Source organism: Mustela nivalis (genome assembly GCF_964662115.1).
Source record: "Mustela nivalis genome assembly, chromosome: 8".
Lineage (NCBI taxonomy): Eukaryota > Metazoa > Chordata > Mammalia > Carnivora > Mustelidae > Mustela > Mustela nivalis.
Genome location: NC_139027.1, coordinates 62,619,137 through 62,633,775, shown reverse-complemented (window position 1 = coordinate 62,633,775; position 14,639 = coordinate 62,619,137). Strand labels below are relative to the sequence as shown.

General features: G+C 38.8%; 1 protein-coding gene across 1 annotated transcript in view; it reads left to right on the top strand.

Moving 5' to 3' along the window:
* The window catches only part of LOC309871387 (uncharacterized protein), a 574,873-nt gene that overhangs the window by 374,577 nt on the left and 185,657 nt on the right, over positions 1 to 14,639 (top strand). Inside the window, exon 4 of the mRNA XM_082744364.1 lies at positions 980 to 1,144. The gene's annotated coding sequence lies outside the window, so the exon portion shown is untranslated. The remainder of the gene's footprint in view (positions 1 to 979; positions 1,145 to 14,639) is intronic.

Here is a 14,639-nt window from a genome sequence, read left to right as displayed (position 1 = left end):
TTGGGTACTTTGCTTTTGCTTTTTGACCAATCAAAGCACAGAGGAAAAAAAAATTGTTTTGGGGGGCAGTTTTTATCTTCATAATATCTTTGCCTTTAAGAAGGAAAGAGAGGAGAAATAGAAAAGACAAAAGTATAGTCTTGTCCCATTTCTTCATATCCTTTTTTCCTTCCTAGCCTTATGTAAGCATACACGTTACATTACCTTCCTCCAACCAAACCCACAGAGGGGACTCCTGAAGAAGAGAGGTTCTCTGCTGGAATGGACTCAGACTATTAAGGGTGTGAAGCTGGTGTCTATTGCTGATCAGGATAATGTGGCTTCATTTTGCAGTAATATGGCTGTGGTGGTGGAAAATGACTTAAGCATTTTTCCCGGTGCATTTCATTCCACTGCATGTGCCTTCGTAAACATGTCCAATCGCGTGATGGAGGTCAACGACAATGTAGGGTTTAGAAATTGTTGCTTAGAAATCACACTCACTTAAATACCTGAATCTGTCCATCAGCCATGCCATAGCTTATTCCAAGCTTGTGCAGAAGAGTGATTTGCAATCTCCTTGCTTTTCATTTCAAGTAGCATCACTCACTTTAAGCCAGATATTCAGGCCTCTTCAGAAGCCTCCAGGGTGAAGGACAAGTAAGAAGAAGCTTATCAAATCTTTTACAACTGGGGCCAACTATACCTATTGCAGCAAACTTGTTAAATCTTTCTGTGGTATTTTATTTTAAAATCACACATTCTTCCTTTTATGTGACTAATAATGAGGATTTTGCCACAAGTTTCACAATCCCAATGGCTCTTTTTTGGTTTTGCACATTTAATTGGTCACTCCCCAGGTTAAAAGCTGGGCCAAAATAACTGAGGTTAAAGGAGAGGAGGTTTTGCAAGTCCTTCTCCTTTGAGTTATCTTCCCTCCTCTTTTATAAGCTCAGGTTGCATAACTAAATTCTGGTATTTTTTTCTTTTTCACTCACAGGGACTTACCAATTTGGGCTTTTTCCAGAGCTGAAAACCGATTACAAATACAAAACAGATTTCACTACTGGACTTGAATGCCATATAAAAAACAAGATCTTCAAAATAATTGAAAAAGGTCCTCACCAAAGAATAGATGGAATGTGAATGGCAAGATATCAAGGAGGTAAGTGGTAAATTTTTAACAAAAACATGTTTGTTATGTGGTCAGGTATATACAAATTATGTTTCTAAGCTGAAGGTAACATTCTTTCTCAGTTAAGGGTCAGGGCAGGGAGGATCATTTCTAATTAAAAATAACATACCAGATGATCCATTTTCTTTTTTCTCTGAGTCTGCCCATCTAGCTATTAATTATAGAAATATTGTATAATGCTAGACTCTTTCTGAGGACATCATTTTAGAGGAGCAGTATGCTTAGTAAAGGGACCGTCCTCCACAAAAAATACTTCCAAAGACATTTACCAATTTCTTGTGCTTCGGAAATTGGGGAGCACCATCTTGAAAACTTATCTCCAGGATGACAAGGGATCAAATTAGGGGCAAAGAGCAATAAAGCTCTTAAACCTTGTTTATTTTGATGTTGGGAGAAAGAAAAAAAAAAAAAAAGAAAGAAAATAAAAGAAAGGAAGGAAAAAAGAAAGGAGAAAAAGTGTAGTGGGCTCTCAAGAATATACAAAAATCATCTAGGGAAGGCCCCTGCCATCTGCCATTTTAATTTTTTCCATTGTGAAAAAGTAAAGGAACATATAGCTACAGATAGGTTTATAGACAGATAGTGTGTGTGTGTGTGTGTGTGCGTGTGTGTGTGTGTGTGTGTGTGTGTGATGTGGTCTTGATTTTTTCTCTCATCTGGCCTATTAAATAGTTTAATGGCATCATCTATTCTGTCCTGCCAGGAAACATCTATAAGTTGGTGGATTTCTTTCTTGGGCTTTTATTTTGAAACAGAATCTGAAGAATGGGGCAAGGATAGAAGGGGAAAAAGCCGTGGTGCCCTATTCTCATGGGGAAAGTGGTGAGCTTGGGACATAGCTATGAAAGGCATTCAGTTCCCCACAGAAAAGGGGCAACAGTTGGGGTGGATGCCTGAGGTGGACATGCGAAGGGCTGTACTGAGCAAAGATGTAACATGAGGATTTGAGGAGGTGGTGGAAGTAATTTTGAGAGGAATGATAGGGATTGAACAACGAGCATGTGAGCTCTAGAGGGGTAGGGTATTAGAAAAAGAGAGAAGGCGTGAGATGTTGATAGAAATGGCTATGGGCTGTATTCTTGGATCTCTGTTTCCTCAATGAATGAGTAAAGGGTGGTATCTCCTAATTTTAGACAAATTGTCACTTTGGGTCTGAACAAGGGGCTGCAACCTTCATTTCATTCATAAAGCAAATATTCCACTGGGCACTTTGGCAGTGGGAATTCTCTTTGAATAAATGATAGCGTCTTCTGAGTCCCCAAACCTCAGCTTAACTACCAGATTTCCCATTCTCTTAATATGGCCAAGTTTGTAAAGAGCAAATGTAAGAAGCAGGTGTCCTGAGCTTTAGCCCTGGTGGAACTACTAACTAGATGAATGGACTCTAGTCATTCATTCTACATAACAGTGTGCACTAATTATGAACATAGGACTTCGGAGTCATACAGATTTTGCACAAGTTACTTAATCTTCATTAAGCATTATTTCTCATGTTTATAATGTTGGGGCATTAGAAGAATCTCCCTCATTGGCCTTTTTAATGAGAGAATATAGTAAAGCTTCACAATGATGAGTTCAATCAGTTTCAGTCACTATTGTTAGAGTTCCTATTATTATTCTCAGGGTGGCAGGGTTACTAATCCCTAGTCTTTGGTTTCCTCATCTTTAACATGGGAGGATAAGATAAAATTTTCTAAATGCTCCTTTCCAGTTCTAGAAATCATTTCTGTAATTCCTCAGTTAAGAACACCAACCACAAAAAAAACAGCTAATGGTCAATGAGACAACTCTTTCGCCCTAAATCTCTTAGAAATGTTTGTGACTCCATTTAAAATGCCACATCCTTGAGAGCGCCCAAAATTTCACTTAAGGTGGGCTTTACCAGCTTCAGGATCTTGTTTAGTACTGCTTGCACACTTACTGAGTAAGAAGAAAAGAGCAGTACTTCTTCTCTTTCTGTCTATAGACTACACTCTGCTTGAAGTTTTCATGATTTACCCACTATGTATGGGGACACTCATAGGAGTTTTGCCTTTCCCAAAAAGTGTGCTTTTGGTTTACTTTTTTTTTCTCCTCTCCTCCTCTTCTTCCCTTTTTAAAAGATATTAAAACCCTAGTTCTTCTGTGATATGAAACGGACTATCTCTTTCAAAGACTTCTGAGCTGTTTTTTTTTTTTTTTTTCCTTTTACTTGATTTTCTTGGTAGGATCTTGCCCACAGAAATGTAATCTTGATAGACTTGTTGATTGGTCCTAGAATATATCACAGTCCCTAAACACATGAAATTAAAAAAAAAGAAAAAAGAAATCAACATTGTTCTGAAAGGAAGGTAGTTAAAATTCAGAAAGAGAGATTCTTTAATTAACTTAATAAAATTACTAATGGAAGCATTTTAACTGCTAAATTTAATTTACTTGTCAAGATATCAGGCTACAAAGAGGAGGGAAGAGTAGGAACTCTGCTTTCCATTATGATGTACTCTATTATAGAATAAATTTGCTTAAAATGAAATATATCACCAAAAGCCATCAATGACATCTTAATTTGGAACAGCCAGTTGAAAAGTAATTAGACTATGAAGCAATCAGTTCTAGTAAATCAGTGTTTCTCTTTACATAAACATACTTCTCTCTCTCTCTCTCTTTCTCTCTCTCTCTCTCTCTTTTTCTATTTATATACAGGAAAGACTTTCAGGTAGTAGGCAGGCAAAGATGCTGATTCTTTTGGCTGTCGGTGTTTTTACTTTACATTACCAAGCTGTCAAAACAAAATGTTTTATGATGGGTTTAAAAAATGTATAAGCATCTGATTTGATTTAATGTTTATATTTATATTTGAACTGAGGAGAGTTTGCTTATCATAGGGGTTTAAAAGATTTACATTTGTCTGCTTCTTACTTCCAAAATGCTTTCCAGATCCACAGGCAGCCCTGACACCTTACTTCAATGAATGAGGCTCAGTCAAAAATCAAACAAGAGCCTTGCTTCTCCCTGCAGGGTCCCTCCTAAGTTACACAAATAAAGGTGGCGAATGTGATTGTTAATGATACATGGATGGGGGTGGAGGTGGGAGGGGTTAAAATTATCCTTTGTTCATTATCTCACAGTTCACCATTAGTAATTTCTCAAAATGTAACAGATCTTCCTAGAAGTATTTGTGCTTATTATTATGAGACGTTAATACGGGGGATGGGTGAAACAGAAATTAATCTGTATTCCATCTGATTTTGAAAAGTTAACCTGATTTAGCTGAGGAGTCAGGAATCCCAGTATCAAGAGCTTTGGTATATATTTATATACATCTTTTCTGATCACCTTGTTAAACCTCTGAAGAAGACATTTTCAACTTCAATTTACAGACATGGAAATGGTGGCCCAGAGAGGTTAAGTGACTCATGGAGACTGCAGAGGTAGTTAATGGGAGAGCTGGGGCTAGAATGAGGGCTTCTGGGCTCCTGATTCTGTCTCCACAACATCTGCTTCTGATGATGGAATCCCATCTGTTATATATGGAGGGGAAGAGGTGTGAGGAAAATAACTAGATGAGATATCAATCACTCAGCAAAATATTTATGAAGGACTTCATTCAGATATTAGGGGAGTCACCATTGTCACAAGCCCTGAAAAATCAGAGGGAATGATGAATGATGCCAAGGAGAACATTAGCTCAGAAGACAGAGACTACCTGGCAATGTCTTGCTTGTGTTTGTGTACATTATTCTCTAGTGGAAGAGAATGGCATGGGAGAGGAAAATAAAGGACAGGTTTTTAGTGAGGAAAATAAGCTACACCTTGTTATGAAGGGAGAAATGTGGGGAAGCCTCTGAACCAGTTCCAGGCTGTGCCAGCATGCAAATCACTTAACAGTATGCAAATGACCTCACCCTTCTAGACTTAATCATTTCCATTCTCTCCACTGCCTATTTAGAAATGTGATCATTGATAACAACACCACAAGCTATGATTCCTAGTTGGGTAACACATTGGGAGGAAATCTAATGTGTATGATTCAATGAGGTTATTAAAACTCATAATTGTAAATAGGCGTGAAGTAGCCTAAGACAGTATAGTCTAAGTGCAAAAACAAAAACAAACATCCGTTGCTCTGTAGCAGTGAGAGAACTGAATGGAGCACAGAGCTACAGGTACCCTCTGCCTCTAGAATTCTAGTAAAAATACAGTTTGTCATCCCCAATGGCTGCTCGAGATGTGGAGAAGGCAGGAACTATATAAAAATAGACAGAACAACTTAAAGTTAGCAAAGAAAGATAAGAAGCACAAAAGTGGGAAATGAGATATTGCTAGTAAAAGAGGTTAAATGGAGTAAGGAGGTCTTTTATAAATGTATCAAGGAAAAAAGTGATCCTCAAGAGAAAAAAGACCAGTGAATAAATGAGAAGAGGAGGGTGTAAAATTAATGACGGCTGAGATATTGACCTCCTGCTTTAAGTCAGTTTTTAAGAGAAAAATGATTAGAAAATTTGGACAGCTGGAAGGCAATGATGACTTTTAAAAATAGGTATCGACAAAGAGGATGAGGGGAAATTTAGAAAAAAAAAATTAAACATTGTGGCATATACAGATCGTAGGTTTCAGATAATATGCTTCCCAGGGAATTAGATTTCCTGCCTACTAACTAGGCACAGGTATGGAAGAAGAACAATACAAGCTAAAAAGATGTCAGAAATTCCTCAAAACAAATGTGTTTCATATAACAATAGAATAATGGTGGGGCTGGCTGGGGAGCAAACACGGGATAGGCTCTCTTAGTTTTGTATAGATGTTTGACATACTTGGTTTACCTATGTGGCAAGTGAGTTTTTAAAAAATTTGGGCAAATTTTTTCTCTTTTATTTAGCAAGAAAGGAAGCAAACTCAATAACCCATGTTAACTACTGTGTATTATGTACAAGAGATACTGTTATTGCCCCATAGGAGAAAGTTGGGAAAATGATGCAATTCCTAAAACATTATATATTAAAAGGTTGATTAAATATGTACATGAAATTGGAAAATTTGGAGTGCATTGAAAAGAAAAACTTCTGAAAGAAAGTTTCATATCCTAATAAAATTTTCAAGGTTAAATCTTCAAAATCCAACTAATTCATAGGAAGCTGTGAGATACTTGGGAATAATCATTTAGGGAAGTTTTTGTTGACATTAGGTAATCATTTTGTGTTAGTATGGGAGTTTTAAAGAGAGAGTTATTTATTGGAAGTACATTCACTTTTTTAAGTTTTATTTTTAAGTAATCTCTACACCCAGTGTGGGGCTTGAACTCACAATCCTGAGATCAAGAGTCACATGCTCTGCTAACTGGGCCAGCCAGGTGCCCCACGGATATGCATTCTTAAGGGAATAATATCTTGGAATATTTGCCTCTGAACAGTTTTACTGGCATACCTACATGATGGGCTCTCTTATTGACAGATCGTAGTCATTGGCTTCTTGGTTTCTCTCATTTTCAGTGTCCTCTTTTCACTCTTCTTCAGTAACTAAAATCTGGGATTTGAGCTGTACCATTCCATTGATCACTGTATCCACACTGTAAGAACTCTACAGCACCTGCTTTCAAGCTGCTTATAGTCATAAGTCAAATGCATGGTTCATTGACAAGTCACCACCACAATGAGGAAATGTAGAGGAGTCTGAAGTCCTATGCAAAGGAATGTGGCAGAGATGAGACTTGACCTCCTCCCTGAAGAATACATGAATTTAGATACATGGCACAAAGTGGGGAGAGAGAAAACTCCAGGGACTGCAGCAGTTAGAACAAAGGTCTAGACAGAGAAGTCCATCTCACAAGGGGCTGGGAAATAGATCTTTTCTGGTTAGATTCTTAAAAGGCAGCAGGTGCATCGGTGATGTGGCAGGGCTGTTTGTAATCTGAAGAGCTGAACACAAATCACTGCTCTGACTTTTGGAAAAGTCATTTTATCTCTTTAATGGTCATAGTCTCCATTTATAAAATGGGTTCATTACTCTCCTGCAAGGCTGCCCTCCTGGGTGCCAGCCAATAGAAGAGTCATGGGGTGTGATCAGCTTCCTGTTTTTCACCCTACCTTCTGCTTTGCTTTCACTGGAGTTCTGTTCCTCAACAGTTATTTTGTACCTAAGAGGCATCTGACTCCTGGCATAGTGCAATTAAGGCATTTCCTTTTGCTAATTTATGGTTTCATATTCCTTCTAAGATTTTTAAGCAGTATCAATGTTTTCTATTAACTTTTAATATTTTATTACAGTCATTCCTAAGTCGGGTGGAAGGGAGATAACCTGCTTCCGCATTGGATTGTGATTGTGAAGTTAAGACAGAGAATTTATGCTGAGTAAAGGGAATATTCCATTCCATCCAGAATGATGGAGACTCTATTTCTGATAACTAGAATAGTGGCATATTGTGAGTGCAATGTGGGTGGACATAGCTGATTCTTCTACATAAATCAGACCCCAAATCCAATAAAGGATGTCAGCCTTCATGACTGAAAGTGGTTTCTGAGCACTAGTGAAGAAGGGAGGAAGGGGCAGAGGAAGGAAAAGGAAGGAAGATAGAAAGTGAAAGGAAGGAAGGAGGCAGAAAATAATAAAGAAAAACACATAGGAAATCACATTTTTAAAGAACTCATTTTGAAGCTATGCTAAAGCCCTTGGGCAAAATTGCCCATGGGGCAAAAGAGACCTTTATTTCATTTTTCAATTTTTTCTGTTGTTCTTCTCTACATTCCTCTATTTACAACAACCTCGCCCTTCTCTATTGCAAGAATAGGTGAACATTTTTGGTCCATTTTTTTGTTCTTTTCATTGGTAATTTTAATAAAGTCATTATACATAGAAAATTCTCTGTGAAATACTTTTTTAAAATGCATGGTATATTAATTTATTCAGTAAATATTTATGACCACTATGAATTTCTGGAATGAGGTAGATATTAAATCATATAAACATGAAGCAAACATTTACTAAGTACCCACCGTGTGCTAGGCTTTGGGCTACCTATACAAAACTACAACAGTAACAACAAAACATAGTCCCTGCCCTCATGGAGCTCTAGAACTATATATGCTAGAACTTTCTATACTCTAGAACTTAGTCCTAAACTCCCAGAAAATCAGATTAGTTTAATGTGGCAATGTACATATAAAAAGAACTGAAAACTACCTGACTAAAAACTGAGGTGCTGCTAATAAGTAACAGATAATAGTAAAAAGTATTCTTCACTTACAATCAGTGTTTTTAGGAATAAACAGTTATTTTCTCAACTGGCTATTATACAGTATTTTTTAAAGGTTACTTCCATATTTCAGACAATCGAACCTATGGCTCAAAGGACATAAAAAAATAAAATTGTGTATGATTCAGTAAGCAATAAATATGAAAAATGCTGCAGACTGAAACTTGTAGTAGTTGGCCAAAGCTATACTCAGAGGTGAAGTAATAGCCTTGAAATATTTCATTTCCTTGGGGAAATAAAGGATAATTATAAATAAATTAAAAGTAAAACTCTAGAAATTAAACAAATATAAAATTATGATGAAGTAAGTAATAAAGATAAAATAGTGAAAGAATCAGAAATTTAAAGATGATAGAAGTGATTAGTCATCTGTACATATTAGCAAAAACTATTTTATTTATAGAAAAATATGTTTATATTTATTATAAATTTATATATATTTATATATTACAGTATATTACTTATTAATTTATTTTGTACATGATTTTATTAATTGATAAAACCTTGTCAGTTTTAATAAAGGGGCAGAACCAAAAACAATTAGAAATGGGAGCATGAACTTTAGAATGGATTCAGGGACAATAAAAATCATGAGAGTGGTGCAAAGTTATGGTCCAATAAGTTTGAAAACCTCAGTGGAATGGAAGTATTTTGAAAGACTGTAAATTACCAAAAATATGTAGGAATAATTGAAAAGAAATAATTAAGGCAGTAGACAAAATGAAATAAATAACTAACCAGCTAAATATAATCTCAGTGATTAATGTATTAAAAGTATTAATACTAAAACAAATCCTGGGAACTTCAAAAGCCAATTCATTTTAAATTATTCCTAAGTATAGGAAAACCTAAAAAACGACCTGATTTTACTATGGTAGCATTACTCTGGAACCAAAAATAGAGAAAGGTAGAAATATAATACAATAAAAAGCATCTCTAGATCTCCTCCACTTAAGTAGTTATAAAAAATGACTTATGTATGACATAAAATAATTCAACAGGTCATAATATGAATGTGGTCTTCTCATCATGGTAGGTAGGCTCAGTGTGCATTTGAGAAGGAGGTAAGGAGGTCATTTCATTTTTTTAATTTTTATCAGAAGAGGACTCAGTCTTGGGAAAGTGGCAGGTAGGTGGAGTAGCTTTATCACTCTGTGACAGAATTGAAGATCACAGAAACAATGAGACAGAATGTGTCTTCAGGAAGTGATTTGATTCTGGATATATTTGCTTCAATATAGGGACTGGGGTTAAAGTCATGGAATAGTCAAGCTTTATTAAGCTTTATTTTTTATTACTTCTTTTTCAAAGATAGCATTTACTTCACTAAAAAATTATAAATCAGTGTTCTGTATTAAATCTCCAATATAAACAGTCCATTTGGTAGGCACTGTGTGTGGTTCAAAGAGGTGAAAGAAATTTTTAATTGCCATAAACACCGTGTGAAGTGGGCACCTCCATCGTATTTGTTAGTGATCTGGTTCCTTCTCTTTCCACTGTATCATACCCATTTCTAAGGTCTAGATCCCTCTTCTTCCCTCCTTCTCTGTCCCCTTCTCTGTCTCGCTCTCTCTCTCCCCCCCCACCCCCATGTCTCTGATTCTTTGTATTTTGGGGGGAGTTTGGTAAGAGGGGCCTTTGTCAAAAGAAACGTGAATGGCACCCTCTTAGAGAGGAAAAAGCTGCCTTTAAGTGCCATTCTTAATTTATGGGTAAGAGCTGCTACTGTACCTGTGTGAGGTTCCCACGAGAGTTTCACTAAATGTGTCTCTGCCAATACCAATGACCGAAAGAGACCTTCCATTAACTTCTGAATTAGCCAAATGGGACAGAGCTTAATCTAATATGTGTTATTTCATTTTCTAGGTTACTTGTTTTAAAGGAAATAAAGTATACTCATAGGCTGTCTAAAACCGTCCTGGGAGATGTGCATGGAAGGACTCCATCTAAATAGTATCGGCTTCTGAGAAAGCTGGGTGCGTGCCTGAGGGCCCAATTTAGCTTGGTGGATGCCTTTCTCACAGTAGGCAAAGCAAACCCCTAATTCCAAAGAGCTTTGAGAGAAATTGCACATTAGTGAGAATGATGCGTGCTTGTGCTGAAGTTTTAAGAAGCTGTGTGTCAAGGGGCTTTTTCCTCTATTGATACACCCACCCATGCCTACTCGAATTCTGTGTGGAGGTCACATTCCTCCCAGTGACCACGATCTCTCCTCTTTGGCCTGGTATGACCAGTGCTGAGAGCAGCCTAGCCATTGTCAGAAGCAGATTAGAAGCTTGTTCTGTAACACCCGAATTCAGACTGGCTTCTGAGGAGGCGGAGTGGTGTAGTGGAAAGGGAACCAGAGTTCCTGCCTAAAGACTGAGTTTCTTTCTTAGCCAAGGGAATAATAGCTGAGTAACCTTGAACACAACTCCCCCTGTGCCTCAGTATCTTTATCTGTCAAATGGGGATAAGATTTGCTCTGCGTATTTTCCATGATTATTATATTGATCAACTGAGATAATGCATATAAAAGTGTTTGCAAACTACAAAGCTCTATAGAAATTGAAGTTATTTTTAGTGTGATATGGCATATGGAATGGTCCAACAGGTTTCTGAGATCTTGTAGGTATCTTGGCAATGTCTTCTTGACTCTCTAGGATTTTCGTGAAAGCAAAATTTGCTAAACAGAGTTAGATGCATGCAGCTCTCTCTCTCTTTTTATAGCCATCCTTCCCAACTGCCAACCCTATTCATGGGACTTAGGAATGTGCCAAGGTTAGAAGACTCAGACATGGGGTGTGAGCCATAACTTCTAAATCAGTTCTGGAAGGATGCCAGACCATCAGTTTAGAGAAGTGATTTGAGTGTCTTCCTGAGGACAAAGAATTACTTAGAGAGTGTATCTTTCAAGAACATGTTATTGAAACTTGGAAAAAAGAGTTTTAAAACATGAGAACACTAGTATTAAAGGCACTCTAAACCAATTACAGCATATTTACTTGGATTTCAGTGGGCGGGATACCCTTTTCATTATTTGCAAGCTTCAAGAACATTAGAAACACTTCACTGAAGACAATGTAATATCCAGATCTGAAGTAGGCTGTTTTTTGTCCATTTAATCCACTTTCTTGCTTTTACCTTCTTCGTGAAGACAGAAGAGCACTTATATGTTTTTAGAATGCACAATGTACCCTGAGTAGGCAGTGTACTTTTGGATAGTTAACACCCTTTGTCCTCTGAAAAACATACTGTGTTGTCTTAACCTACCCTGGGATTCCATGGAGTTGCTGTGTCGGAATAGGAACCATGACAGGGACAGGTTTAGACCCCTGAACACTTAGGACAGAAAGGCCTTATCATTTCCAAGTGCTTAAAGATCATTCTCCATGCTTCACAGAGAGTTTCCTTGGGACCATGGATAAAAGATGTGGATAAAAGGCTTAGAGGCCTGAGGGAGACGTATGTTCAGAGGTGCCCAGTATTTTAAAGAATTGTTATCCGCAAGGCGTTGACTACCTCAGGCTAATGCAATGGCTTTCACCATTTTAGTGCCCTTTAGACAGATGACGGTTATTGAACAGAGAGAATATCTGTCTTTTTTTCCTGGTAGCTTCTCCGTATGGGCTTGACGTGAGTTTGGGGACTGACAGAGCACAAGTTAATCACTGCATATTATCAAACTGTGGCCCTATTCCTCATGCCAATCAAAAATGCCCAGTCTGTATAGCCTCTTCCTTTGAATCCTGTTTTTCTCCTGCTTCTCTGGGGTAGAAGACCATCCCACTTAGGAGGACCCCAACAATCCGTTCTGCCACACAGTGGTTCATGCCGTCCTGTTTTATCCCAGGCCTTACATTTGCAGTGGTACCTGGTTCCGGCATCAACACTTGATTCTGAGTCTTTTAACACTAGGATTGCTGTGTCCTACCTTCTACAGTAGCTCCCCAGAGACAACAGTTGAACTGAGGGGGCGTCTGCCGAGATTTCTGAGTCTCCCTTCTCTCTTGGCTCTCCTCCTCTCACTGAGTGCCTCGTCTGCATTTGATTCCTACCTCTGCTGTTACAATCTCTGTGACTTTAAGCCAACGACATCATGCCCTTCCAGACAGATAACTCCTCATCTTCTTAGACTGGAAAGGATAACTGCTATAAACATTCAGTTTTCCTTATTAAATGATTATAACAATGACTGAAACACAGTAAGGTCAAAAATCTGAGTTGGTTTCTAGTCAGTAGCAGGTGTCCCCCAAAAGCATTCAAAGACCTCAGCTGATGGCAGCTTTGCTATTGGCAGCACATGGTTTCCAGGGTCACAAGGCATACAATCTCAAGAAGAAAGGAGACATGGGGAATCTGTACTCTCTTCTTAAAGGTGCTGGTCCAGAAATGGCACACATCACTTCTCAGTCTGAAGTATGACAGATACTACTCATCAAGCCATGTGAGGGGCAGGGTAGTCGAGAAAGCCACATTCCAGCAACAGCTCCAGAGTGGGGGAGGAGCACCGGAAGGAGAACATTTTAGTGTTTGTGTCTGCAACACACAGCACTTTGGGCCAGGTTACTGGGGCTATCATTGAATGCGGTTGGTACGAGCATGGGCTAAGTTTGAATTTTCTTCTGCCACTTACTAGTTTTATGGTGATGAGTAAGTAACTAAACAGCCCTTGGGGTTCAGGTTCTTTGTCTTTAAATGGAGATACTTTAATACTTAACTTGTGGGATTATTGTGAGGATTGAATGAATCAGTTTCCACAGGGCTTAGGAGAGAACATGGCACCTATAATCACTCAATAGATGTTAGTGGTTCAGTCAATCTTCTGGGAGTTCCTGTTAAGATTCAAGAGTGAGGCTTGTGGTAGATTGGGGTATTTATTCCCTTTGTGATGACTCATGAAACAGGGTGGTTTGTACTTCACAACGGCTTTAATAAAAGCAATGCCCTTTCCCTGAAGTCAGAAACAATCTGAAATTCTACATGCAGATTCAAACTAAGAGAAGAGGAAGGGTAGAGGGAGAGAGACAGACTTCCCATGGGCCTGAATAAGCCTTTCTTGGAACTGTGCTGCAGTGGCAACTTTCTACTTGGTCTTTGCTCTTCCCACTTCGCTTCCCCTTCCCAAGGTCAGACCTGTACTGTGCTCTGAAGGCTCTCTCTCCTTCTCCAGCTCCCCACCCTTCTTCCTCTGCACCATTTCCTCTACTAAACTCTCACGCGTTATTCCATTTTGACATCTACTTCTTGGAGAACCCAAATAACACTCTATGTATTCCACATAAATGTCCTCAACATAAAATGAAGCTCTCCCTGGTTGTCCTTATGGAAACCACAACAAACTCTCTCTCTGGTTTTCTGTAACACTACTTAATATAAAGCTCATGACAACATCTCATTTATGTGGACAGTGGCTAGTTTTCTATGACAGGGCTTCCTTCTTTAGGGTATAGCCCATAGAACATGTGCAAAGAAGACAGAAAAAACCTGTCCTGCCATGGTTTTAATGCTTTTAGACCGAAAAGCCCTCCGGGGTGGGTCAGACAGTGCCTATGATAATAAGGCAACAGGGGACGCGTGGAGCAGCACCTGCTGGCTTCTCAGTGGCAGCATGTTTTGGGCAGCGGTGAGTGTGCATCTGCCTGGCACTGTGACGACTGTTGGAACCACATATAAAAAGGGCCATTCCCTGCCCTCACAGTGCTTACAGACTGGTTGTGGATGGACAGTTCAACAGGCAATTGCAAATTCTCATGGTGGATGCTAGGTGAGAATAAATTCTGGGTGCTGAGGAATTACAGGAGAGAGCCTTTTATAGGGGGGAGTCCGGGAAGGTAACCTGTAACCTGGGGAAGGTAAAAGCTGAACTGGGGGCTCATCAGAGTTGCCTAGAGGCTGAAGGGAGGTGAAAAGCAGCTGGTGTCTTGAGTTAGAGGGCATCACAGAATGGGGAACATCTAGTCAGTCCTTCTGGGTAGCTGGTGGGCTCGGCAGGGGCCTGGAAGGTGGATAAGGGCCAGCTTCAGTACTCTACAACGGAGAACTGTAAAAACTGCTATAATACAGTGGGATGGCTGCCATCCTAGAGCCTCAGACAGCATTATGCTGTCGTCCCCAGACAAAGTCTGAGTGTCTCTTAAAGCCCCAATGTCAGAATGGCTTAATGGAAATGATTTAAAAAAATGGGAAAATATTAAAAATGTATTTTTCAACTTTCAGTTAGCCACCTCTTGGTGGCTCAGTTTGCTGCTTTCTGTA